The sequence below is a fragment of the Mustelus asterias genome, chromosome 29, assembly GCF_964213995.1.
Source record: "Mustelus asterias chromosome 29, sMusAst1.hap1.1, whole genome shotgun sequence".
NCBI lineage: Eukaryota > Metazoa > Chordata > Chondrichthyes > Carcharhiniformes > Triakidae > Mustelus > Mustelus asterias.
The window spans coordinates 1,323,911-1,348,792 of NC_135829.1; the positions used below are offsets into that span (position 1 = coordinate 1,323,911).

Here is a 24,882-nt window from a genome sequence, read left to right on the forward strand (position 1 = left end):
CTGTGACGAGTGGAGTTCCTTGGGGATCAGTGCTTGAACCGTTGCTGTTTGCAATATATAGCCGATGACACAAATGTTGGTGGAATCGCAGATAGTGATGAGAACCATCAGAGGATACAGATCAGTTGGAGACTTGGGCGGAGAGATGGCAGATGAAGTTTAATCCAGACAAATGTGAGTAATGCATTTTCGAAGGTCTAATGCAGATGGAAAAGAAACCATAAATGGCAGAACCCTTCAGAGTATTGATAGGCAGAGGGATCTGGGTGTACAGGTACACAGGTCACTGAAAGTGGCAACGCAGGAGGAGAAGGTAGTCAAGGCGGCATACGGCATGCTTGCCTTCATTGACTGGGGCATTGAGTTTAAAAATTGCGAAGTCATGTTGCAGCTTTATAAAACCTTAGTTAGGCCGCACTTGGAATATAGGTTCAATTTTGGTCACCACACTACCAGAAGGATGTGGAGGCTTTGGAGAGGGTACAGAAGAGGTGTACCAGGATGTTGCCTGGTATGGAGGCCATTCGTTATGAGGAGAGGTTGGAGAAACTTGGTTTGTTCTCACTGGAATGACGGAGGTTGAGGGGCAACCTGATAGAAGTCTATAAGATTATGAGGGGCGTGGATAGAGTGGATAGTCAGAAGCTTTTTCCCAGGATGGAAGAGTCAATTACTAGGGGGCACAGGTTTAAAGTGTGAGGGGCAAGATTTAAAGGAGATGTATGAGGCAAGTTTTTTTTTTACACGGAGGGTGGTGGGTGCCTGGAACTCGCTGCCAGGGGAGGTAGTGGAAGCAGACATGATAGTGATGTTTAAGGGGTGTCTTGACAAATACATGAATAGGATGGGAATAGAGGGATATGGTCCCTGGAAAGTTAGGGGGTTTTAGTTCAGACAGGCAGCATGGTCAGTGCAGGCTTGGGGGGGCCAAAGGGCTTGTTCCTGTGCTGTAATTTTCTTTGTTCTAATTATAATCAAGTCAGACTACTTCTAGTTTTAGCAACTAAAGAAGGTATTTCTTTGACCTGGCAGGTAACATAGGAAATATAAACACCAAAATTAAATAGATTTTCCAAGATTCCTACATGCACACTGCAATATCAAGTGATTTAGATGGGAAATATGACTTGATCTAATAGCAGATTCAGATTAACAGCTGATAAAGTTGTGTGTGATCTTCCCTGATCCAGAGAGATACATGCACTTCTTTTCCATTTACAATTATATATGTTTAATGAAGAAAGAGGCTTGTGACAGGCTAACAAGTCATGTAAGCCCTGAGTATTCTGTGTTCCTCTCAACAACCAGACTTTTAGACATAGACATGGCTAGATTCCAGAATTGCTTTAGTTACAGGACAGCTTTCAGCATTGTAAGGAAAATGAAAGTGTCTCCAGAAAATATGAAAAACATACCTGTCTGAGTTAGTAAGGGTCCCAGTGACATCATCCATAGGCATGGGATCAGGTTTCATTTAACTGCTGATGACACCCAACTTGGTCTCCACCGCTTCATTCGATGTTTGATCACAACTGTGCTGTCAAACTACCTGTCCGATACAAGTCGTACATTAGTCCAAATTTCTTCTAACTGAACAACAGGAAGACCTAAGTTGTCATCCTCAATTCCTCCAATGCAATGCAATCCTGTTCTGTCCTCAGCCTAAACCAAGTCATGAAAACCCTTGGCACCCTACACCACACAGAACTGTGTTTGGAACTCCACATTCTATCCCTCACAAATACCACTTACGTTCATCTCCGAAACATTGTGTTTTCACCTCTACATTAAATCAAATTCTGCCGAAACTGGACTTGATTTCTCCAATGTTTTGCTTTTTACCTCTCGCCCTCTATTTTGTATTTATTTTTTTTTAAATAGCCACCTATATACTGCCCTGCAATGAATTTCATTCACCCATCCGCATCTTTATTGACCTACACTAACTCAGTCCCATTAGAATGAATTTTAAATCCTCAAATTGATCCACAGCCTTACCCCATCTCATGTCTGCAATCTCATGGCACCATTCAATCTTCCAACTATGGTCCTTCAAGCACTTTTCAACCTTCCCATCCCACCATTAATGGCAAACCTTGATCTCCCTCAGCCCAACTCTCTGGAATTCATTCAGTAAAACCCTTCCACTGCTTCCTCTAAATTCAATTTTTTTTAGCCAAGGTTTAAGTAACTTTTCTTCTTGCATCCAGTCCTTTATCTATAAGGGGGCATAACTATAGGGTTCATGGTGGGAGATATAGGAAGGATATCAGAGGTAGGTTCTTTACGCAGAGAGTGGTTGGGGTGTGGAATGGACTGCCTGCAGTGATAGTGGAGTCAGACACTTTAGGAACATTTAAGCGGTTATTGGATAGGCACATGGAGCACACCAGGATGATAGGGAGTGGGATAGCTTGATCTTGGTTTCAGATAAAGCTCGGCACAACATCGTGGGCCGAAGGGCCTGTTCTGTGCTGTACTGTTCTATGTTCTATGTTCTATATATTATTTCCCCTGGTAGACCTTTCCTACATTAAAACAAGACAAGAATGTTTATCTTCATTGAAATACTGAGTTAATAACTTCTCAAGAAAGTGCATGCAGTCAATCTTAAGCACTACTTTAACGGAATGTTTTATATGGATTTTTAAAACATTGGATATGGTACTATAAAATATGCTAATATTTTCAGTCCACAGACCTTACTCTTTCAAACATCTCAGCAGTTTCTTAGTGTGATTTTGAGTTAATAACAGGAATCTATCTGTATATTTTTAAAATTTGCCTCTTCCACCAACGCTCCTGAAAATCAGTTCCACAATTCTATTTCATTCTGAAAATGGAGAGGCTACAATAGAGATTTACTCAAATGTTAGAAGGGATGAGGGACTTTTGTTAAGTGAAGAAATTGGAAAAGCTGCAGTTTACTGTGCAGCTGAGAAGGTTAATGGAGATGTTCAAAATGAAGGAGAGATTTATAACATAAATTAAGAGAAACTGTTTTCACCATCACGAGGGGTGGTAACCTGGGGACAGTTTAAGGTATTTAGCAAAGAGGCCAGAACAGAGGTGAAAATTTTTTTTTTCCCCACAGCAAGTCCTTATGGTCTGGAATGCACAGGCTGAAAGGGTGGTGAAAGCAGATTCAACAGTAACTTTCAAAAGGGAACTGGACATAATTTGAAAAGGAAAAACTTGCAGGGCTATGGGGAGAGAGCATTAAGGTCCAATGAGCTAAACGGTCCTCTTTAATGCTGTAAAATTTTATGAATATGGTGAAATATTACTACAGAAGATCCACTAACTATACAGAATGTTGAGGCTTCATAGCCAAATAGCTTAGTGCATTCCCAAGAACTCATGCTAATTTATCAATTGTTGATTCCATCGTTCCTCTCTCTATAAAAAATGCTGGTATCAACAAACAAGTCTTCGCTTCAATGCTTTTATTATTACTGTCAAGTAATTTCAATAGATAACAAAAATACATAAAATATAAAAGTTTAATGTCAGGGTTTGATCTGCAGAAATGTCTTCTACACACCAATTAATATTGTTTATTCCGAGCAGCAGCTATTTACTACCCTTCAATGTGGATAACTTAAATAAAGGCCAGTGGGGAAAACTGTGTGGGAGTACCTTGCAAACATAAATAAGGTTTAACTCCTTCCTCAACACAAAATGTGGACTGAGCATATTCCAGAAGCAATTTAATTAAATTTCTGTTTGACTGACTGGAAAATGCCACATTTACCAGATAACAGCAGTTGAGAAAACATTCTATTACTCACTTAGGCAGCATCCATTTGAAAGGAACTTGAGGTCATAATTGGACTATCTTAGCTATGAAAATTGTTAGGACTTCTGAAATGATTCTATATGATCTACCATACATAAGAATTAAGAACCTAGAAAGCAGAGTATATCAGTCAGCCTTTCCTACTGTTCACTGAAATCATAGATGATCTGTGATCTATCTTCAAAGACTTCCAGATCGCTTCAAGCCCTATGTTAAATAAAACTCTTTCAATCTCACATTTGAAATTAACTTATCTAGCATCAATTGCTATTTATAGTAAGAATCCAAACTTCCACCACACTTTGCATGAAGATGCCTGTGGGTGCATCTACACCACATGGACTGCAGCAGTTCAAGAAGGTAGCTCATCACCACCTTCGCAGGGTAAGTACGGATGGACAATAAATGCTGGCCTAGCCAGCAACGCCTTGAATTTTTAGACTTTGCCCCTTTAACAGAGTCTCTCCAGTTAGAAAAATAGTTCCTCTCCATCCACTCTATCCATTCCACCCAATATCTTGAACGCTCTGATCAGATAGCCTTTTAATCTTCGGATTTCCAGAAAATATACCCAGTGGCCAGCTTGTTGCACTGCTCAGAATCTTGAAGATTGCTGTTCAACTGCACAATTGAGAATCTTAAAAGAATTGGTCACGGCCTGGTCCTTATGTGATACATTCTGAATTGCTGAGTGTCCACGCATCCATGTAGCTGAGAGAGACTATTGAATATGATCAGAGTTTGTGTAATCACACCTCAGGTTTCGGTTAGGGAGTGGCAGAGGCCATGTATCAAATGATCACAGCAAAGAGGGGGGTGATAGCAGGGAGCAAGATATGTCGTGAACAGAAGGTTCAGGAAGCAGGGTTGGCAGCAATCAGTATCAGCAGCAAGCAGGAGATTAGAAAGTTAGCATATTTCTTTTATATTTTAAAAGTTATTTCATTTACAAATATAAGAATTTAGCAATGAAGTATTTCAACTTGTAGGGCATAATGTTTTAATGCTCCTTTTTCTAAGAAAGGTCCTACAGAACTTTACAGCTGATGGGAAAATCTGATTTGCTTAAGGGGCGGCGTGGTGGCACAGTGGTTAAGCACTGCTGCCTCACAGCACCAGGGACCCGGGTTCGATTCCTGGCTTAGGTCACTGTCCGTGTGGAGTTTGCACGTTCTCCCCGTGTCTGTGTGGGTTTCCTCTGGGTGCTCCGGTTTCCCCTCTCAGTCAAAAGATGTGCGGGTTAGGTTGATTGGCCATGGTAAATTGCCCCCAGTTTCGGAGGGGGATTAGCAGGATAAATATGTGGGGTTATGGGGATAGGGTGGGATTGTTGTTGGTGCAAGGTCGATGGGCCAAATGGCCTCCTTCTGTACTGTAGGGATTCTCTGATTCTATGAAAGTAATTTCACTTCAGTGGCACTTTTCGGAAACACAATTGCAACTTTAAGACTTACCGTATATTCTTCTTAAAGTGTGGTGCCCAGAACTGTTCACAGTACTCCTGATGTGGTCTAACCGGGGCTTTACATGGCTGGAGCAGAATTTCTACCCTCTTGTATTCCAGAGCTCTACATACAAAAGCAGGCATTCCATTAGCCTTTATGATTATTTTGTGTTGCATCTGACATTTTAATGATTCACTTACTCCTTGTTTAATAAAAAAAATGTCAAAGCACTTCCCAATAAATAGTAAGGCAGAAAAAGGATAGGACTGCTGCGTGTAAATGTGAAACCCTCAAAAAAAAAATCTTTAGTCAGAATCTACAAACGGTCTGATTATTGTCAAATTAGGTAACATGTTCAGCAGTGGGTGCCTGAAGTTCACTGGACACACCAAAAACAGTAACTACCAAAGCAGTTTCAGAAGATAAAAATTTGGGCTGCAGCCAAACTAAGACACAAAGGCAATTTATTAGTCTTTTCATTTTATTCTTTGAGGCTGTATTCATCCAGTTCAGGGTGTAACACTCCTCGTGCCTGATCAATTCATTTACATTCCTCGCTGTCCCTGCCCATGTAATTCCTAGATACAACATTATGTCATCTCTCCATCTTCTCCGTCTCCTCTTTCACTTTCCAGTTCTTAACTGCCACCACATTAACCTTCTGTCTCACTGTTATTGCAGGGTCTGGCTAGTGGGATCAAAGTCCTCGAGGGCATGATGTCTTGCTACTACTGTGCTAATGTTGAGAAAATCATAGCATCACAAACTGTTTTTTTTATTGGAAGGACACTGCATGAGACAAAGTACAGGAATGAGATAAAGAATCTGGTGAACTAGTGCGTGACAATAATCTCTCCCTCAATGTCAACAAAACGAAGGAGATAGTCATCGACTTCAGGAAGCGTAGTGGAGAACATGCCCTTGTCTGCATCAATGGGGACAAAGTAGAAATGGTCAAGAACTTCAAGTTTTTAGGTGTCCAGATCACCAACAGCCTGTCCTGGTCCCCCCATGCCGATACTATAGTTAAGAAAGCTCACCAACACCTCTACTTTCTCAGAAGACTAGGAAATTTGGCATGTCAGCTACGACACTCACCAACTTTTACAGATGCACCATAGAAAGCATTCTTTCTGGTTGTATCACAGCTTGGTATGGCTCCTGCTCTGCCCAAGACCGCAAGAAACTACAAAAGGTCGTGAGTGTATCCCAGTCCATCACACAAACCAGCCTCCCACCCACTGACTCTGTCTATACTTCTTGTTGCATCGGCAAAGCAGTCAACATAATTAAAGGATCCCATGCACCCCGGACATTTTCTCTTCCACTTCCGTCGGGAAAAAGATACAAAAGTCTGAGGTCACGTACCAACCGACTCAAGAACAGCTTCTTCCTGCTGCTGTCAAGACTTTTGAATGAACTTACCTTCCATTAAGTCAATCTTTCTCTACACCCTAGCTATGACTGTAACAGTACATTCTGCACTCTCTCCTTCCCTTCTCTATGAACGGTATGCTTTGTCTGTGCAGCGCGCAAGAACCAATACTTTTCACTGTATGCTAATACATGTGACAATAATAAATCAAATCAAATGTTTTACACAAAGGTTTTAAATTCACCTTTGGACGATGAGCAAGAATGCCTTTTCCAAGAAATCACCTGACCAGCATTGTACTTGAGAGGGGAAAAGCTGTGCATTTGTTTACACTGTAAAAAACTGGTTAAAAGGCAAAGGCTTATGGTTTACTGGAAATCGCACGACAGGGATGAGCTTGAAGTTTTAACTTGTTTGTTGAATTCAGTTGGGACTGAAGTGTGAAAGTAAAAAGCTGCCCAGCTTGCATTCTCCTTGTGTTGCCTGAAATAGAGTGGGTATCAAGATCCAGCAAGGAATCCTTACCTCAGTGGAACTTGCCTGTTTTGAAAACCCAAGAGACTGAGACAAGGAGGATTGATCCAGCTTTATTTTCCTTACGTTGATCATCTGTTGGCGAGAATCTCCAGACCTCTACTGGAAAATGCTGTGAACTTTAGCGTATGTGTGTGTTGGGGAACATTAAAACCAGTTCTTACAACTTGTTTTAAAAGGGAAGGTTTGAATGATAATAAATCAATCATTCTGAGTTTATTGAAAGAAGCCTGGTTAAAGACGCTTTTATTCTGAGTCTAGGTACCAGAAGTAGATAGCTGGCCATTTTGGTGACAATTAAACATTTACACTAATGTTGCGACCTGTGGGGCGAGATCAACTGTGCACTCCTCCCATCCCAGTCGTAACCAATATAGCCAGCAAATGTCACCACAAAGCTTGGGGCAGTGGTGTAAACAATTTGAGCAGGGTAGTGGGACGCTTGATGGAGGAAACACCATAGAACCACAGAATCCTTACAGTGCCATGCCAGCCCATCGGGTCTGCACCAACTCTCCAAAAGAACACCCCACTCAGGCCCTCCTCTCCATCAAAAGAAGTTGACTAAATTGCACAGAATTAAATTGGCAGCATCCCCAAACCAGAGTCATTGGGAAGGGCATTGTCATGGCCAGAGACTAAGGGCGAAAGAGTGAAGCAACTCGACAGAAAGCTCTACTGACAACATGGGTTGCATCAGTATATGACAGGAACTCCTCAAGAACAATGAAGATGAGTGTTTATTAGTTTCCAAGTACCTAAATTCCATTAGGGGATCAGGTTTCACACTAATTTTTAAAAACAGACATCAAATCAGAAGGATAGTCCATGAAATAGCAACTGAATTTCCAAACCGAGTGATGAAAAATGTTCAAAACTGCTCCAAAACCAGAGAGCATCAAATTCAAAGAGATTGTTGTTCAGAGATTCACTTAACCTTATTTGCCCTTGTGAAAAGTTCCTGAAGAACAAGAACAGTATTGGTATCTACCACAAACTAATCATAGAAACCCTACAGTGCAAAGAGAGGCCATTCGACCCATCGAGTCTGCACCAATCACAATCCCACCCAGGCCCTATCCCCGTATCCCGACTTATTAACCCACTAATCCTTCTAACCTACACATCTCAGGACACTAAGGGCAATTTAGCATGGCCAATCAACATAACCCGCACATCATTGGACTGTGGGAGGAAACTGGAGCATCCGGAGGAAACCCACGCAGACACGGGGAGAATGTGCAAACGCCACACATTCAGTGACCCAAGCCAGGAATCGAACTCGGGACCCTGGAGCTGTGGAGCAGCAGTGCTAACCACTGTGCTACTGTACCGTACTAATGAAATGTCTATACTTTTAACCATTTCCACTTTGCCAAGCCACACAATGGAAACTCACCTTTCTACAGACGAGACTGGATTTATTAACTTTGAAAGCAGATGGTCCATCCACGGGGCACTGAAACCAGTGTTTTAAATCCAGGGTACCAAATGACTAGTGTCCAAGGTCAATGTACGGAATTAACTTAATTTTACTCGTCACTTTTGAAGAAGCTTGAAATTGGAAAGCAGGAGTAATGGATACCAACAGGACAGTTTTACTTCATGCAAACGATTAGAATTTGTGGATTACCCATTTGGTATAGAAACTCAACTGATGAATAATTCCACATCACTAAAATTCAGTACAAAACCTCTAGGCAAAGCACCTATCACAAGTGTGAACCACATGAAACACAATTCACTGAATGTTACATAGTTCATCCTGACTATGGTGCAGGAACGATGTAGTGGCAATGAATAATCAATGTTGCACTCTGATAGATGGGCGAATCGAACTATTATGTTCATGATCCATTGATTGGTTCACATTCAGCCCTTGATGTAGTACAAAGCAAACACTTCAAGTTTAAGTGTGTTGATATAAAAAAAATTTTTTTTTTTATTCATTCGTGGGACATGGGCATCGCTGGCTGGCCAGCATTTATTGCCCATCCCTAATTGCCCTTGAGAAGGTGGTGGTGAGCTGCCTTCTTGAATCGCTGCAGTCCATGTGCTGCGGGTTGACCCACAATGCCATTAGGGAGGGAATTCCAGAATTTTGACCCAGCAACTGCGAAGGAATGGCAGCGATATATTTCCAAGTCAGGATAGTGAGTGGCTTGGAGGGGTTCTTGCAGGTGGTGGATAATAGTGAGCGAGCTCCTGTTGTTTCTTCTGTTCTTAGGAGGGATTTGATATTCAAGTTTGCATCAGGATATTACGCAGTCTGTAAGTAATTTGTTCCACCATGCTATCATTTAGTGAATTGTTGTCAGGAATATAAACATTCTACCATTACCACCAAGCCAGGGGATAAACCCTGGTTCAATGCAGAGTGCAAGTGGACAAGCCAGGAGCAGCACCTGGCATATCTAAAAATGAGGTGTCAACCTACTGCTCGGGACTAGTTGCATACCAAACAGTGTAAGCAGCATGTAATGGACAGAGATAAGCGATCCCACAACCAATGGATCTGACCTAAATTCTGCATTCCAGACACATCCATCAATAGTGTTATCAAACAGTGATTAATTAGAAAGAATTTGCTTACTGACACTCGGAAGTTTGTGTTTCGCCAGGGTCACTCAGCTTTTGATCTCAATACATTCTTGGTTCAAACATGGACAAAAGAGCTGAACTCAAGAGTTGAAGTGAGAGTGACTGTCCTTGACATCAAAGCAACATTTAACCAAGTATATCATCAAGGAACCCCAGCAAAGCTGAAGTCAATGGGAATCTGGGGGAAACTTCTCCACTAGGTGGAGTCATACCTGACACAAAGGAAGCTGGTTGTGGTTTTTGGAGGTCAATCATCTCTGCAGGAGTTCCTCAGGATAGTGCCCATCTTCAGCTGCTTCATCAATGACCTACCCTCCATCACAAGGTCAGAAGTGGGAATATTCACTGATGATTGCACAATGTTCAACACCATTTTTAACTCCTCAGATACTGAAGCGGTTCATGTCCAAATGCAGCAAGGCGTACTACATCAAGCTTGAGCTGACAAGTGGCAAATAGCATTCACGCCATACAAGTGCCAAGCAATAACCATTATCAACAGGAGATAATCAAATCATTTCCCAATCACATTCAACAGCATTGCCATTGTCATATTCCACACTATTAGCTACTTGGGAGTTACCATTGACCAGAAACGGAACCAAACCGGCTATATAAATACAGTGGCTACAAGAGCAGGTCAGAGTTTGGAATAATGTGGCAAATAACTCACCTCCTGACTCCCCAAAGTAAGGATGGTCAGGATGGATATGCCATCTACAAGGCACAAGTCAAGAATGTGATGAAATACTCTCCACTTGCCTGGATGCATGTAGCTCCAATACAGAAGGTTGACACCATCCAGGGCAAAGCAGCCCACTTGATTGGCAACCCATCCACAAATATTCACCTCTGCCACAACCGCCACATGGCAGCAGCAGTGTGTACCATCCACTACAGGAACTCACCGAAGCTCCCATGAGAACACCTTCCAAAACCAGCGACCATTGAAAAAGTTGATGGGCAGTAGATGAGTGGGAACACCACCAACTGGAAGTTCCCTCCAAACCACACACAATCCTGACTTAGAAATATACCGTGTCAAAATCCTTGAACTCCCTCCTTAATTTAACAGTACATGGACTGCAAAAACCCAAGGTGGCAGCTCACCAGCACTTTCTCAAAGACAGTTAGGGATGGGCAATAAATGCTGGCCAGCAATGCCCCCTTCTTATGATTGAATGAATAAAAAAATGCAACTTCAGTTTCATAAGATCAAAATTTCAAACTAACCTGTTCAATGTTTTTCAGCATCGCAATTGCTTCAAAGGCGCAGTCTTTCAGATTATTCAGCTGTACAGAATCTGGAAAGATAAATTTGAAATATGTACATTAGACATACATAACTTTCAAATCAGTTTAAAATGCATCAAGAGAAACAACGTTCATGATAGATTACATCTGGTTTGTTCCCACACATCGAAACATGTTAATATTTGAACAAAATATGACACATCATACTTTCAAAGCAGTAAATAATTGCAACCTTAGCAACAAATAGAGGGAAGATTGTTCATACTAGTCAGGTAGTTATTAGGATTATTAGGGTATATACAATGTTTTCTTTTCATCCTGATTCCATGTACAAAATGTCATTATAGCAGCTGCAAACTACCTCCTCTGTTCACAGATTATTTTCCTTTATATTCCAACAGGGAGAAAGAATGAATTCTAGATGTTGCCAATGCATGAGAAGAATAGACAAAATAATATCCTAAACGTGTATTTTTATCAACCTTATAGGACAAACTAATCTGAACCTTCTAGCAGCCATTATAACATTTACAGGTACTTAAGCAAGAGCTACTCCTAGATTGCTTTGCAACCACTTCAGCCAGCTGCTGTGACTGCAAGAGATCAATATCAAAGCAAAGTAAACTTGCTAGAATTTTTCATATCATTGATCATGAAGATGTGTTTCCCCAAGCATCTCCCTGGCTGTCACCAGTCCAACTGGAGCTTGTGAACTTGCTGCTGTAATGTCGTTGTGCAGATACTGCTGCTAATATTTTTTGTGTATGCATAATGTTGGGTCCCCACTGTGCAGCAGACACAAAATAAATTAGGACAGCAGCTATCAGCTTACTCTCCCAAAATCTAGGCTGCGATGCAAAACCAGCTCAAGGATAAAAAAAATCAAAACAGACTAAAAGCATTGATAAAAGTACATACCAATTAAACATCAAGAACTAGTTATCCTGTTGATTTGGAAGTGTTTTTGTTTCTTAATTGTACCAAATGATTCATGAAGAGGTACTATTAAAAGTAACCACAGACCTTGTTGATTTTCACTTCTGGTGATGTGTTGCTGAGCAAATGTCTAACACAGATTTCAGATCACAATGGTTGGTACTGGAAGTGTTGCCCAAGTTCAGAAAGCAGTGACTTTAAGTGCAGACAGGAACTAAAAAATCTGCACAAACTTTTGGTTTTAGCTAACAGAATGACTAACAGGCTAGTCATGTTGATGTACAGCAGGCCAGGAAACTGAAGATATCAGAAATCAACAGTGGAAAGATGAGGTCAACAGGGAACGAATGATTTAGTCTTCAAAAGAAACAAATGCGCACTCATAGAAACATAGAAACCCTACAATGCAGAAGGAGGCCATTCGGCCCATCGAGTCTGCACCGACCACAATCCCACCCAGGCCCTACCCCCAGATATTTACCCACTAATCCCTCTAACCTACGCATCCCAGGACACTAAGGGGCAATTCTAGCATGGCCAATCAACCTAACCTGCACATCTTTGGACTCACTGTGACAAAGAAACCAGTAAGAGTTTTAACACCACCAGGTTAAAGTCCAACAGGTTGATTGTTTACCCCAGTCCAACGCCGGCATCTCCACATCATGACAAAGAAACCAGTCAGAGATTAAACAGGGAAAATGACTGAGCTACAGTTTAACTTGTTGTATATGTGACAGCATAATTAATTAAACAGTGATTAAAATCAATTAGTTAATTGATTGCCCCACTCGTTACTATGGTTTGTCTGAAAATGTGACCATCTGTAGAACAATGTGGCTTGGTTAACTACATTACGGTTAGAAACATTATTAAAGGACTTTTCAGCATGCATATGGGAGCAGACTTTTCTAGTGTCTCAGGTTTTATCGATGCAGATTAAACTGGCTTCAGACTTGAGTTCTGCTCCTCTGGGAAGGAAGAACAAAAATATTCAGCCAGTATTCCCACTTCTTCCATTTCTTATTTCCATTCAATGATGCCCAATAGACAATAATCTTATATGTTTCTATAAGATCTCCCCTCATTTTCAAGGAGCAGCTACTGCGAGTCTGTGATAGGTATGTCCCTGTCAGGCAAGGAGGAATTGGTAGGGCTAGGGAACCGTGGTGCACCAAAAAAGTTTCTTTGTTGGTTAAAAAGAAAAAGGAGGCTTATGTTCGGATGAGACGTGAGCACTCGGGTAGTGCACTAGAAAGCTTTAGATTGGCTAAGAGGGAGTTGAAGAGCGAGCTTAGAAGGGCTAAAAGGGGACATGAGAAGACTTTGGCGGATAGGGTTAAAGAGAATCCTAAGGCGTTCTATAGGTATGTCAAGAACAGAAGGTTGGTTAGGGCAAGTTTAGGGCCAGTTATAGATGGCAGAGGGAAGTTATGTGTGGAACCGGAGGAGATTGGTGAAGCATTGAACCAATATTTCTCTTCGGTGTTCACGCAAGGGGACATGAATATAGCTGAGGAGGACACTGGGTTGCAAGGGAGTAGAATAGACAGTATTACAGTTGATAAGGAGGATGTGCAGGATATTCTGGAGGGTCTGAAAATAGATAAATCCCCTGGTCCGGATGGGATTTATCCAAGGATTCTCTGGGAGGCAAGAGAAGTGATTGCAGAGCCTCTGGCTCTGATCTTCAGGTCGTCGTTGGCCTCTGGTATAGTACCAGAAGATTGGAGGTTAGCGAATGTTGTCCCATTGTTTAAGAAGGGGAACAGAGACTTCCCCGGGAATTATAGACCGGTGAGTCTCACTTCTGTTGTCGGCAAGATGTTGGAAAAAATTATAAGGGATAGGATTTATAGTTATTTGGAGAGTAATGAATTGATAGGTGATAGTCAGCATGGTTTTGTGGCAGGTAGGTCGTGCCTTACTAACCTTATTGAGTTTTTTGAGAAAGTGACCAAGGAGGTGGATGGGGGCAAGGCAGTGGACGTGGTATATATGGATTTTAGTAAGGCGTTTGATAAGGTTCACCATGGTAGGCTTCTGCAGAAAATGCAGATGTATGGGATTGGGGGTGATCTAGGAAATTGGATCAGGAATTGGCTAGCGGATAGGAAACAGAGGGTGGTGGTTGATAGTAAATATTCATCATGGAGTGCGGTTACAAGTGGTGTACCTCAGGGATCTGTTTTGGGGCCACTGCTGTTTGTAATATTTATTAATGATCTGGATGAGGGTATAGTTGGGTGGATTAGCAAATTTGCTGATGACACCAAAGTCGGTGGTGTGGTAGACAGTGAGGAAGGGTGTCGTAGTTTGCAGGAAGACTTAGACAGGTTGCAAAGTTGGGCCGAGAGGTGGCGGATGGAGTTTAATGCGGAGAAGTGTGAGGTAATTCACTTTGGTAGGAATAACAGATGTGTTGAGTATAGGGCTAACGGGAGGACTTTGAATAGTGTGGAGGAGCAGAGGGATCTAGGTGTATGTGTGCATAGATCCCTGAAAGTTGGGAATCAAGTAGATAAGGTTGTTAAGAAGGCATATGGTGTCTTGGCGTTTATTGGTAGGGGGATTGAATTTAGGAGTCGTAGCGTTATGTTGCAACTGTACACAACTCTGGTGCGGCCGCACTTGGAGTACTGTGTGCAGTTCTGGTCCCCACATTACAGGAAGGATGTGGAGGCTTTGGAGAGGGTGCAGAGGAGGTTTACCAGGATGTTGCCTGGTATGGAGGGGAGATCCTATGAGGAGAGGCTGAGGGATTTGGGATTGTTTTCGCTGGAAAGGCGGCGGCTAAGAGGGGATCTTATTGAAACATATAAGATGATTAGAGGTTTAGATAGGGTGGATAGTGATAGCCTTTTTCCTCTGATGGAGAAATCCAGCACGAGGGGGCATGGCTTTAAATTGAGGGGGGGTAGTTATAGAACCGATGTCAGGGGTAGGTTCTTTACCCAGAGGGTGGTGAGGGATTGGAATGCCCTGCCAGCATCAGTAGTAAATGCGCCTAGTTTGGGGGCGTTTAAGAGATCCGTAGATAGGTTCATGGACGAAAAGAAATTGGTTTAGGTTGGAGGGTCACAGTTTTTTTTTTAACTGGTCAGTGCAACATCGTGGGCCGAAGGGCCTGTTCTGCGCTGTAATGTTCTATGTTCTATGTTCTATTCTTCTGAATTCCAATGAGTATAGTCCCAGTCTACTCAGTCTCTCCTCATAAGCCAACCCTCTTAACTCCGGAATCAACCTAGTGAATCTCCTCTGCACCCCCTCCTGAGCCAGTATATTCTTTCTCAAGTAAGGAGACCAAAACTGTACACAGTACTCCAGGTGTGGCCTCACCAGCACCTCATACAGCTGCAACATAACCTCGCTGTTTTTAAACTCCATCCCTCTCGCAATGAAGGACAAAATTCCATCTGCTTTCTTAATTACCTGCTGCACCTGCAAACCAACTCCTTGTGATTCTTGCATAAGGACACCCAGGTCCCCCTGCACAGCAGCATGCTGCAATTTTTTACCAATTAACCATTTTCTAACCCCGCTGTACTGTTTGCATCCATCTGTCTCTAATGTGGGGGGTTCTGCATCTCCTGTTTATCAGATGAATTCTCTGAGTACTTGTCATTCATTTTCAAACAAAATTAGTATGGTGCCACTTTATGCTATGATTTTCAGTCCAAATTTACAATGAGAATAAAATGTGTCATATCTAAAACTGATGTATTTCATTGTGCTGTTGGTGCATCTTCACATACCCTGGGATTCTCACTTATTACTGAAATCCTACACAAATTTTCAATTTAAAAATCTCTTCCTTTTAATAAGGTAAGAGACAGCATTGACAGTTAATCTGGTGTTCTTTCACCTTTGAAATCCAAGTTCAGAAGCTGCTTATATGGGTGTGAGACTGCTTTGTTGGCCAAAAGGCCAATGGTGATCATCAATAGATCTCCCCGTGGACTCCATAGAATATAAACGTCCTTGTTGAGTGAGCAGAGGGTCGCCCAATGAGATGCAGACAGCGGGGGCTTGCAAACCTGCTGCTCAACCAGGACCAGTATTGTAGCTGCTGAAGTGTAGACTGTCTGGCTGTAAACTGTAGGAGCTGCCCTTCTTTTTGGTACACAATAAAGGGTGTTTGGTGATGGGAAACTGGCATTTGGCTGAATTAATACATCGGCAACAAGGAGAATATTTTCTTTACCTCTCGCTCCGGACAAATCTCCACAAGTCAAGAATCTTCTCCGATAAGAAAAAGCCAGTACGCTTCTTTTCGAGAAACTTGAACCCTATGACACCAGTGGGGAAGACTGGGCCCAATATGCAGAACTCATTATTTCTTCTGTGTTAACAACATTGAAGGAGACAAAAAACAAAAGGTGATATTGTTGACTGCATGAGGGGCCCAGGCTTTCAGCATGTTAAAAAGTCTGATCTATATGGATGCCCCCGACTCAAAATGAGTTAATAGATTTGGTGAAAAATCATTATGACACAAAGCTCTTTGTAACAAAGAACAAACAAAGAACAAAGAACAATACAGCACAGGAACAGGCCCTTCAGCCCTCCAAGCCCGCGCCGCTCCCCGGTCCAGGATTGAATCCTGAATCCAGGATCCCCGCCCAATTTTCCAGCCTATCTACATCCTAATATCCTATCCACCGAGCTGTCCCTCACAGCTACGATGCTTTGTTCATCACAACCTATTAACTCACCCCCACCCCCCCATTCCAGACCATGTGATCTCCAGGGAGAGGCGAAAACCCAGAGTGAAAACCCCAGGGCCAATATGGGGAAAAAAAAATCTGGGAAATTCCTCTCCGACCCCCTGAGGCGATCGAAATGAGTCCAGGAGATCACACTGGCCATGAACAGAAAATCCTTCCCAACCCTATTCATTTCCACTTCTGCTTTACGAACACCATCTAAATTCCCTGCCCCCGAGACAGGTTCCCAACTATCCGCAGTCTCGCTCTGTACTGGCACCAGCAAGATGATCATAGAATGAAGCCTTGAAACGAGAAACAAAGAACAATTAGCCCGCGACGCTCCCTAGTCCAAACTAGACTACTCTTTTGTATCCCTCCATTCCCACTCCGTTCATATAGCTGTCTAGATAAGTCTTAAACGTTCCCAGTGTGTCCGCCTCCACCACCTTGCCCGGCAACACATTCCAGGCCCCCACGACCCTCTGTGTAAAATATGTCCTTCTGATATCTGTGTTAAACCTCCCCCCCTTCACCTTGAACCTATGACCCCTCGTGAACGTCACCACCGACCCGGGGAAAAGCTTCCCACCGTTCACCCTATCTATGCCTTTCATAATTTTATACACCTCTATTAAGTCTCCCCTCATCCTCCGTCTTTCCAAGGAGAACAACCCCAGTTTCCCCAATCTCTCCTCATAACCAAGCCCCTCCATACCAGGCAACATCCTGGTAAACCTCCTCTGTACTCTCTCCAAAGCCTCCACGTCCTTCTGGTAGTGTGGCGACCAGAACTGGACGCAGTATTCCAAATGCGGCCGAACCAACGTTCTATACATCTGCAACATCAGACCCCAACTTTTATACTCTATGCTCCGTCCTATAAAGGCAAGCATGCCATATGCCTTCTTCACCACCTTCTCCACCTGTGACGTCACCTTCAAAGATCTGTGGACTTGCACACCCAGGTCCCTCTGCGTCTCTACACCCTTTATGGTTCTTCCATTTATCGTGTAGCTCCTCCCTACATTATTCCCACCAAAATGCATCACTTCGCATTTATCAGGATTGAACTCCATCTGCCATTTCTTTGCCCAAATTTCCAGCCTATCTATATCCTTCTGTAGCCTCTGACAATGTTCCTCACTATCTGCAAGTCCTGCCAGTTTTGTGTCGTCCTCAAACTTACTGATCACCCCAGTTACTCCTTCTTCCAGATCATTTATATAAATCACAAACAGCAGAGGTCCCAATACAGAGCCCTGCGGAACACCACTAGTCACAGGCCTCCAGCCGGAAAAAGACCCTTCCACTACCACTCTCTGTCTTCTATGACCAAGTAAGAAGTTTAACAACACCAGGTTAAAGTCCAACAGGTTTATTTGGTAGCAAAAGCCACACAAGCTTTCGAGGCTCTGAGCCCCTTCTTCAGGTGAGTGGGAATTCTGTTCACAAACAGAACTTATAAGACACAGACTCAATTTACATGAATAATGGTTGGAATGCGAATACTTACAACTAATCCAGTCTTTAAGAAACAAAACAATGGGAGTGGAGAGAGCATCAAGACAGGCTAAAAAGATGTGTATTGTCTCCAGACAAGACAGCCAGTGAAACTCTGCAGGTCCACGCATTCGGCCTCTGATATTCGGGTAAGCGTTCTCCAAGGCGGCCTTCGCGACACACGACAGCGCAGAGTCGCGGAGCAGAAACTGATAGCCAGGTTCCGCACACACAAGGACGGCCTCAACCGGGATATTGGGTTTATGTCACACTATTTCACATAAATATTTCTGCTTTTTTCCTCCTGAGTCTTTATCATGCGATCCTAGAATCAGAATTTATGTCACACTATTTGTAACTCCCACAGTTGCGTGGACCTGCAGAGTTTCACTGGCTGTCTTGTCTGGAGACAATACACATCTTTTTAGCCTGTCTTGATGCTCTCTCCACTCCCATTGTTTTGTTTCTTAAAGACTGGATTAGTTGTAAGTATTCGCATTCCAACCATTATTCATGTAAATTGAGTCTGTGTCTTATAAGTTCTGTTTGTGAACAGAATTCCCACTCACCTGAAGAAGGGGCTCAGAGCCTCGAAAGCTTGTGTGGCTTTTGCTACCAAATAAACCTGTTGGACTTTAACCTGGTGTTGTTAAACTTCTTACTGTGTTTACCCCAGTCCAACGCCGGCATCTCCACATCATGACTTCTATGACCAAGCCAGTTCTCCACCCATCTAGCCACCTCCCCCTTTATCCCATGAGATCCAACCTTTTTCACTAGCCTACCATGAGGGACTTTGTCAAACGCTTTACTAAAGTCCATATAGACAACATCCACGGCCCTTCCTTCGTCAACCATTCTGGTCACTTCTTCAAAAACCACCACCAGGTTAGTGAGGCATGACCTCCCTCTCACAAAACCATGCTGACTATCGTTAATGAGTTTATTCCTTTCTAAATGCGCATACATCCTATCTCTAAGAATCTTCTCCAACAACTTCCCCACCACGGACGTCAAGCTCACCGGCCTATAATTACCTGGGTTATCCTTCCTACCCTTCTTAAATAACAGGACCACATTAGCTATCCTCCAATCCTCTGGGATCTCACCTGCGTCCAGTGACGAGACAAAGATTTGCGTCAGAGAGACAAAGATTTGCGTCAGAGAGACAAAGATTTGCGTCAGAGGTATCACTTCAACATGGTTGGGAGAACTCCTGGGGAACCGGCCACTGAGTTCTTGGTTAGATTGGGGGTGGAAATTGGCAGCATATTACAAATTTAGACCGCCTCTTAATGAAATGTTGCAAGCCAAGTTTGTATGTGGCATAAATGACATAACCACCCAAACCAAACTGTTGGCAGAACCCAAAGCCATTGGAATAGCCTTATTACTTGAGAACATAGAAAAAGTGGCTCAGGAGCTACAGGGGGCAATGCTTTACCAACATTGGAAGATGTTGTGATGACATGGAGTTTATTTGGAGACTTTACCAGTGTCAATATGGCAGAGCAAGGATCAAAAAGATCCAACCTTATTTAAAATGAGGCACATGATCCTACATGGCAGATTCCAAGGATGATCTTCTGAAGAAATGAAACCCTAACTTACTAAGAAAGGTGAATTTAAGTGTTGAGGGCTGAATCATTCTTTGGGTGTTGTCCAATATTATCAGAACTACATAATGACCACCCTGGGGTATCACAAATGAAAATGCTGGCCAGGAGTTACACCTGGTGGCCTGGTCTTGACTCTGACATCACAGACTTGATGTGATGTGATGTGAGCTGTGCCAGGAAAATCAAAACTACCTCCCTCAGCCTCCCTGCATCCATGGGAGAGACCTGGCATGCCATGGGTGTGTGTACATGTGGACTTTGTGGGGCCATTTATGGGTTCCATGCTTTTAATCATGGTGGATGCATATTCCAAGTGGTTAGAGGTGAACCGCATGGGTTCCATGACTATTCGGTCTACGATTGGGAAATTACAATAAACTTTCAGTACACATGGAATACTGGAAGTTCTAGTTTCCCATTATGGCATGACCTTTATGAGCACTGATTTCCGGAACTTTGTGCTCTAATGGTATCAGACACCTCCGAACAGCACCTTATCACCTGTTGTCAAATTGACTGGCATGCCAAAATGGCATGAAAAAACATCTGGTGGCATCCATGAAGATCAAACTGGCACGATTTTTGTTTAATTATAGGACCACGCCACACACAACAACAGGTGTTGGCAGCACGGTGACACAGCAGCTAGCACTGCTGCCTCACAGTGCCAGGGGTTTGGGTTAGATTCCCGACTTGGGTCACTGTCTGTGTGGAGTCTGCACATTCTCCTCGTGTTTGCGGGGATTTCCTCTGGATGCTCCGGTTTCCTCCCACACTCCAAGATGTCCTGGTTACGTTGATTGGCCATGCTAAATTACCCCTTAGTGTCCTTGGATGTGTAGGTTAGAGGGATTAGCGGGGCAAATATGTGGGTTTATGGTGATAGTGCCTGGGTAGGATTGTTGTCAGTACAGACTCGAAGGGCTGAATGGCCTCCTCCTGCACTGTAGGGTTTCTACGATTTCTATGATTCTAGGTGTTGCCCCAGCAGGACAGTTAATGAGATGACAGCTTTGGACCAGATTAAGCCTACTATTCCCAAACTTGGCAGGGCAGGTGGAGTCCCAACAAGAAAACCAAAAGAGAAATTATGATCCTGCAAGGTCAGAAAGAACTTTTGCAATGACCCAGTCGAGAAACTTCAGGGATAGTCCCAGATGGGTCCCTGGGATCGTTAGAGTAAACAGGGCCAGTATCTTACAAGGTCAAAGTCCAGGGGAAGACCTTAAAGAAACACTTCGACCATCTCAGAGGCAAGGAGTCCATGCCCACGCAGGTCTCACTACTGGCCACGGGGATGGTTGCTGCCTGTGTCAGTCCTCAGCCCAAAACTGAGTCTGTGTTAGCGCCTCCGGATAGTGAAGCTACGGACTCTGAGATAGAAGCTGAAGAAGCGAGCCTCTGGGCTGAAGCAGAACCCGAGGAGGAACCCGCATTGGTAACTCTGTGATACTCCCTCTGGAACCTAGGTCTCTCGTTCAGTTTACACTGCCCAACTCAGCTCCGCCTTCAATGAACTCAGACCAACCGCGAGGCAGAAAGAAGCTTCTCGCAGTGAGGATGCTGGGGAAACATGGACCTAAGTGGGGAGGGATGTTATGATGGCCATGAAGGCCATGGGGAAATCATCAATAGATGTCCCTGTGGGCTTTGCAGAATGCATAGAAACTAGAAGCAGGAGTAGGCCATTCGGCCCTTCAAGCCTGCTCTGCCATTCATCTTGATCATCAAATTCAATATCCTAATCCCCCTTCCCCCCATATCCCTTGATCCCTTTAGCCTCAAGAGCTATATCTAATTTCTACTTCCTAGCTTAGTGACTATCTGTGCGGAGTTTGCACGTTCTCCCAGTGTCTGCGTGGATTTCTTCCGTGCTCTGGTTTCCTCCCACAGTCTGAAAGATGTGTTGGTTAGGCGCATTGGCCATGCTAAATTCTCCCTCAGTGTACCCAAACAGGTGCCGGTGTGTGGCGACTGGGGGATTTTCACAGTAACTTCATTGCAGTGTTAATGTAAGCCTACTTGTGACACTAATAAATAAAGTTAATTTCGTCTTGAAATCAGACAACATTTTAGCCTCAACTACATTTGTTGGTGGTGAATTCCAGACATGTGAACCTCCTTATTGAGTGAGTGGAGGCTCGCACAATGAGAAGCGAACAACAGGGGCTTTTAAAGCTGCTACTCCACCCAGAATGGTGTTGTAGGTCCTGAGGTGCAGACTGTTTGGTTGTAAGCCACAAATGCAGCCCTTCTCTTTGGCGCACATTAAAGGGTGTATGGTGACAAGAACCTGGCGCTTGACTGAATTACTAAAGAAACAAAGTGTTCAGAAGTCAAATAAATAAAAGACATTTACAAATCAGTGTGAAAACAACTGAAAGGTATAGGTAAAGAGAACAGGAAGGGTGAAAAACTGGGAAGATGGAGCAAACTTCAATGATCCTGGGTTTCAGACTACCCCTCATTAATATAGAAAATAGGAGCAGGAGTCGGCCATTCAGCCCTTCCAGCCTGCACTGTCACTCAACATGAACATGGCTGATGCTCAGTCTCAATGCCATATTCCTGTTTTCTTCCTAAGTCATTAAAATCTAAAAAATCTCTTTCTTGAATGCATTCAGTTCTGTGATAGAGAATTCCACAGTTCACCAGCCTTTGAATGAAGAAATCTTTCTTCATCTCAGTTCTAAATGGTCTGCCCTGTATCCTGAGACTGTGTCCTGACTGAGACCTAACATTCTGACATGCATGAACATGACTACTTCACAAAGCCAGGTCAGACAGCTTGCACTTTTATTCTCAAACTTGCCTCAAAACTATTAGAACTTTTTCTAAGTTTCAGTTTCTTGCTATCCACTCAGCACTTTTTGCATTTTTTATATAACAACTTTAAAAGGGAATGGAGATCATCAGTAAAGCACTTGTTACTTGAAAACCTGCCAGCTCCCTTTGAAAATCAGAAGGTGTCTGAACTAATTATCACAATCGACTGGTGACACAGCAATGTTCTGGTTCCAAACCTCAGGCAATGAAGAACTCTCAGTTGCGCCAACCACAGAATGTGTTAATTGGATTAATTTCTTTAAATATGCACAACTGCAATCTGCTCCAATGCCAAATGGATATTTTGTAAAGGAGTCATGTTCATGCATGTGAAAATGACCTTTTGTCTAGTCTAAAGTGGAATATCAATACAATCACCTCTCCCCATGTTATTTATACAATACAGCAAACTGGGTTAATCAAAGCAATTATTTCCTACACAAGTTCTACAACTCTTGCACCAATGCTGCAATGCTCTTACTGTCTGACCACATGCAGCACTACAACACTCATGGGGACAAGGCCAGCTTTCCAAACACTGCTGCAAATGAGAACTATTTAATGAAAAAACTGAAAGGATCGGGAACACTGCAACATGCATCAGTTTTGAATGAGAAGTGAAAATAATAAGACACAGAGATATCGAACTGGATGGTTTGAGGCCAGCATTCGAATCTGTCATAATTTACATCATCCTGATACAGAGTTAGGGCTTTCAAACTGAGGACAACTTTTTGTAACTTAGATCTGGCAATTATTTTTAAAAAAGCATTTTGAAATCAAAGAATCAGAAGTTCATAAATTTCCTAATTACACAATATACCTAATCTTGAGATCAGATTTCAGGGCTGAAGTGGTATCTTGACCCCCAAGCTTGGAAATATATCAAGCAATATTAAAGTTACTACTCAAAATATTATACATTGCATACTGTCTCATGAAGACGTCTGGGGCTTGTATGGTTGAACAATAGCTGTTTATGAATAACACATTACTATATACTACAGGATATGGTGCTATCTTCATGCCAACTTCTATCAGGCCCAGTTCTACTCATATGACTCTCTACATCATAATATGAGCGGTACTGTTTGCCCAGTGCCACACTAACCCTCAGTCCCGAACACATACTACATAAAACAGGCACTTTGTTTGGTGGCGGGGCTTCCAAATTTTGCAGAGATTCAAATCAAGGCAGACATTTAAACCAGTAGTGGATCAAACATCTGGTTCAAGGTTGGAATTTTTACTTCACAATAACTGCAGAGTAAACAATTCTGCATCATTTAGTTATACTGAGAACAGCAACATCATTCAGTACCAAATGGAATTAACATCTGCTGTGTAAACCAGGGTAAAAGAATGTAAACTACTGAATCAGCCAGTTCAGTGAATTGCAGATGCAAGCACTCCAACAGTACTTTTTTCCTGGCCTACTTGTATCCCTTTTCTATTGGCATCTGGAGGTCACACTAGACCTTAAGTCGGCAGAAACCCGGCCTCTTTTTGACAATATAAATCATGCACATTATATACAATGACAATTTTTAGACACCTAAATCAGGGTTTGATTTTGTGTTGATTCGAACATTATGATTTGTAGGTAGAATTTGTATGTGCACTTGCTTCATCCTGTCTGCTGTTCTTTATGCTTGCTGCGTAATAACCTTCTTCTTAAAAAAGCATGCACTGGTCCGTACAAAGCAGGACACAATTAAATTCCTATTTCTTGTGACATTTTTATATTCACATCTGAAGGTTTTGCCTTAGAAACAACAGTAATTTCACTTCTCATTCATGAAGTTTTCGCATTCTTATTTTGTTTCTAATCCTTGAAAGAAATTTCACCCAGCCCGAGTTCACTCTTTTGTGCCTAAATTGTGTTTATTTTTAGCCTAGAGAAAAATAAGTGGTCAGGGGTTCTGTTCTTTTCCAGCATTTTTATTTTCAGGAATATTTGTCAAAATGTGTTTTTCAAAAAAATATTAATTGGCATTTAGCCTCTCATACAACTAACTCATTAACCTCAGAAGAAATTTAAGAAATAGTTCTCTTGCATGATGAAGTAAATGTAATTATTCTGTAATAAATTTGCATTCAAAAGCCTAGCATAAAGCAAAATGCTTCAAAGTAAAATTATTACAAAAAGGTAGAACATAAAAATCTAATGCTTCAAAATTAAAAGTTAAAAAATGTGGCAATAAAAACCAAAACACTGCAATATTGTGAACATTAATGTTACAGCTATTATTCAATGCATTATGACTATTCATATAAAACAGCT

At 42.5% G+C, this 24,882-nt stretch overlaps 1 protein-coding gene across 9 annotated transcripts in view; it reads right to left on the reverse strand.

Moving 5' to 3' along the window:
* Nucleotides 1-24,882, reverse strand: part of otud7a (OTU deubiquitinase 7A) — a 141,055-nt gene that overhangs the window by 74,283 nt on the left and 41,890 nt on the right. For 2 of the 9 annotated variants that reach the window (XM_078199883.1, XM_078199887.1), the window contains exons 2-4: nt 10,988-11,058; nt 5,254-5,367; nt 1,416-1,549 (exon numbers count right to left, since the gene is read on the reverse strand). The gene's annotated coding sequence lies outside the window, so the exon portion shown is untranslated. Of the gene's footprint in view, nt 1-1,415; nt 1,550-5,253; nt 5,368-10,987; nt 11,059-16,148; nt 16,287-24,882 lie in introns of all 9 variants that reach the window. The other 7 variants (XM_078199889.1, XM_078199892.1, XM_078199885.1 and 4 more) reach the window with 6 other exon arrangements.